This window comes from Primulina tabacum, chromosome 11 (genome assembly GCF_025594145.1).
Source record: "Primulina tabacum isolate GXHZ01 chromosome 11, ASM2559414v2, whole genome shotgun sequence".
NCBI lineage: Eukaryota > Viridiplantae > Streptophyta > Magnoliopsida > Lamiales > Gesneriaceae > Primulina > Primulina tabacum.
The window spans coordinates 39,445,603-39,449,614 of record NC_134560.1 but is presented as its reverse complement, the minus strand read 5'-3'; the positions used below and the strand labels follow the sequence as shown (position 1 = coordinate 39,449,614).

General features: G+C 38.0%; 1 pseudogene; it reads right to left on the bottom strand.

The window, feature by feature from the left end:
- Nucleotides 1–516: 516 nt before the first annotated feature.
- On the bottom strand, nucleotides 517–3,448 carry LOC142518492 (ABC transporter G family member 14-like; annotated as a pseudogene).
- Nucleotides 3,449–4,012: the final 564 nt, after the last annotated feature.

Genomic DNA, 4,012 nt, shown 5'->3' with positions numbered 1-4,012 from the left:
GCTGAAGATTTGTTTTTGGTTCTCCAGTTTTTGGCATCATGTTTTTGATTTCTTGATTACGTTTTAGTGTTGTTAGTTGTTTTAGAAAGCATTTTATTTTCTCAAAGTGTTGAGAAAATTGATTTTAGTAGTAATCACTATTGGTATTGTTTTCGTGTAAACTCATTAGTTTTATAGTGATTAATATTTGTCCATAGGTACCGCGCAAGTTTTAATACTTCTACGAATTTAATCTTGTCCATCGTACTTATTTAAAGTCAATTTGTGTTACAAATTTTAATATTCTGTCATATGTTGTCTGAAATGTCGTAACATTTCGCACAATACTTAATTCTGATAAAACACAAATTTTCAGTCATATACGGTATTTACCGATTAACTGTTAGACAAAACAGGTCTCCTACCTTATAAGGTTAAATCAACCGCTTCCAAAGGTTAATACATTTCAGTTTTAGCAGTGCGCTGTAATCAAAACCTGGCCATGGAAAATTTGAACGAACTAAATCCACTCCTCAGTTGAAGAAATAATGAACTTATAAAAATACTTTTGCTTGCGAATGGTTAAGCATCCATCATCGCAATCGGTGCAAAGCTAGGTATGCAACAAATCTGTATCCCACCAACATCAGCACCATGATGAAAATGTCCGTCCACAGATGGCTCAAACCAACAGATTTGATGGCAGGATAATCTGCGACTCGGCAATAGACCCCATTTGCGCACTCATAGTAGTCATTCTCATTGTACTGAATCCCAAGAAGCAGCTTATAAAAGTAATAGCTATAGCTCAGATATTTTAGCCAGACCATGGAATGGAGGGATTTGTCTGACGTAGTATCCTCCGGCAATAAGGAATACCAAAGTTGTAACTGACGCTAAAGTTGCAGCTTGTTTTACGTCCATGAGTATGGCGCCAAACGCCAATCCGAGACTTTGGGAAACAAGGACGCTTAAAAGAACAATTAGAAGGGAGAAGATGAAGGTGGCAGGGTCAGGTTTAAGGCCACCCATCCAATAAAAGATGAAGGTAAATATGGTTGGCAGCCCAAGTTCGAGAGGAAGATCTCCCACTGTTCTGGCTAGATAGTAGGAGGAGAGGCGGTACATCCCAGATGACCTTTCCTTCTTCAGCATGTTCCTTTCTTGGGGAAAAGTGAAAACAGCATTGTAAAGTGGGTAAAAGCCCCAAAACACAGAGAAAAAGGATAACATGGCTATCTGCAATGAAGTAACTCTTAATTAGCATATTCGAAACTAGAATTCTACTTTAAACATGGACGTGCTGAAAAGCTTACACGGTCGTCAATGTGAGACGGTGGAGTATGCCACCATAGAAGACCACCAAGTATTGCCACGCTTAGAACTTGAAAGGTTCTTAACCTGTTGAAGGCTTCAAATCTTCTCTCCCGAAGTCCTCGTAACAGTAGGACATGAAATTGATTCCACCAGGTTGTGCACCATTTTTCGAATTTCACATCATCCCCTGCATCATTTGAAAACCGTGAGCCTTAAAAGCTTGCGAAAATGCGCAAGTTCTCTGATTTTGAGGGAGAAGAGTGGATACTTACTTGTCGAGTTTCCTTTATTGTAGTTGTAGGTAGTTACATCTGAACTACACAATTCAGTTTTCAGCCTGGTAGAAATGTTCTTATCATAAGCAGAGATGAGAAATTCTCTTACAGATGCTGGATCTTGCAGCCGACTGTTATCACTGTGGTTGCTAGCCTGCTGGAAATCTGGTCCAATCCCTGGAAATATGACAAATTAGAACCTTTTTTTTCCTCATATCGATATTCTAGAATATGCAAGTGTCTGAATTCATAATTATAATTTCTGGCTAGCCAGAGTAAAGACATTTATTAAATAGATTAGCACAGCCTGTATGATGTCATTATACTCAACTGAAATATAAACAATCTGAGGGCGGGTCTCATTTTGTTAAACTCCATTTATTATTTTCGGAAAGAAACTTTGTATAGAGTAATTGACATCTTTATACTTCTTGAGCAGGACAGTTGAATAAATGGGACAAGGTCCTTTATCATAAACTATGTGATTGTGCTAAATACTTGTTATGGAAAGCATGATTTTCTAATTACCATTAGCAAGATCAAGCAATAGATCAGCCGGGTTGACAATTATGGGTGTTGAAAACTCAATTGAAGAAAAATACTGCAAGGCAGTTGATGCAGGACCATAGTAAATCGGACATCCTTCAGAGAGCAATACTACCTTATCAAACATATCATAGAGTCGGCTAGAGGGCTGATGAATGGTGGTTATAACAGTTCGACCGCCACTAGCAAGTCCTTTGACTGTGTTCAGAATTCGTTGAGCTGTGGTGGAATCTAAGCCTGAAGTAGGCTCATCTAGTAATAATAAGCTTGGGTTGATGAGCATTTCTTGACCTATGCTCACCCTTTTTTTCTCCCCTCCTGATATTCCTCTAAAAAGTGGCCCTCCTATCATGCTATTATGACACCTAGTTAACCCCAGTTCTGTTATGACATGCTCCACATGCTGTACTTTTGCTTCTCTGGTCAGACTTTTGGATAGCCGTAGTAGTGCAGTAAATAAAAGAGTTTCAAACACACTAAGATGTGGGTATAGAACATCATCCTGTGCAACAAATCCTGTACGACGTCGTATGGAGCCTGAAAAAGGCTGGCCATTGTAAGTGATCTTGCCTGACAAGTTGCCAGAGAGACGACCTCCAAGGGCTGTAAGAAGTGTGGTTTTTCCACTGCCTGATGGACCTAGCATCGCTAGTATCTCCCCCGGTGAAACCATCCCTGTGATCCCATTTAGTATGACTTTCTCTTTAGAGTTTGACGTTCCTCCACAACAAGTTCCTTTCCTCTCATGGTTAACTTTGTAAACAATCTCTTTGAACTGTAACACAAGAAGAATATTCAGCAGGGGTAACCTGTCGCTAAAACGTTCCCAAGTTAAGAAAGGTTGTAGTATTTTTTATCTTCATCTAGCAAACCATTAGTTGTTAGTAGTGACATACTAACATATATATTTTTTCTGCAACTCTGTCTATCAACTGCCTATAACATTTTTAAAAAATGCAAGCAGGCTGGTGGCTTGCTGGAGTCTGTTTTAATGTGTGCATGTGATTCTCGGTGTGAAACTACTTTCGTTTGTCTAGACGTGTGTGGGGGTGGGGGAAAGACCTTTAAACTTATGGGAAACAAAGTCCGCTGTAGAAAGGATTGTGAATTGTTCTGAGCTGGGTAAGCCAGATATGCCGTGTCGCAGGTCTCCAGCTTCTTTGGTAGACCTTTCTCCAGTTCAGTGCCATCATTTTCTGGGTTTGGTACTACAGAACAGAGGGGCATGGTTAAATCTACTGATGCTAAAACTGTTTTCTGTCGCGGTATATTGTTAGAGGTGGGGATTCGTGTGGTGTATTGGTAGAGGAAGAAAAGGAGGCAGAAGTTTAACAGCAATACCCATTTTAGCTACTGATTGGTTTGATTTATGTATGGTTCTGCGAGTGGATTCTTACTTTATATGCATTTCAGTTCTTGTCCACCACATTAATTCTTTCTGTTTGGGTAAAACTTAATCGACATCTCCTGAAGCTATGCTTGAATACTAAAACTTCATCTATCATTTGAAAATTTACAATGACATCTCTTCTTTTCAAGCAAGTGCATTTATGATACACGTGACCAAATTTGCGATATAATAAATAAAAATATATTTATTTCTTGAAAAAATATATGTTGGTTATGATATTCAAATCTATATTTTTATGTCATATTATCAATTTAGACAATTGATTTCTCTTGTGTTAAAAATTATTGATTAGTCTTCAAATCATTCCTTAATTATATCCTAATTACTCATAAAGTGCCTTAACCTACCGAATTCATAATGTTTTGACCCACTAAACCACTATCTATGCACGTTTTTTTTCTCATTCATTGGTGTATAAAATTCTCCAGTCATTCTCATTTACAAAAAAATTGTATTCTCCATATTTTTTTTTCGTAAAAAATTA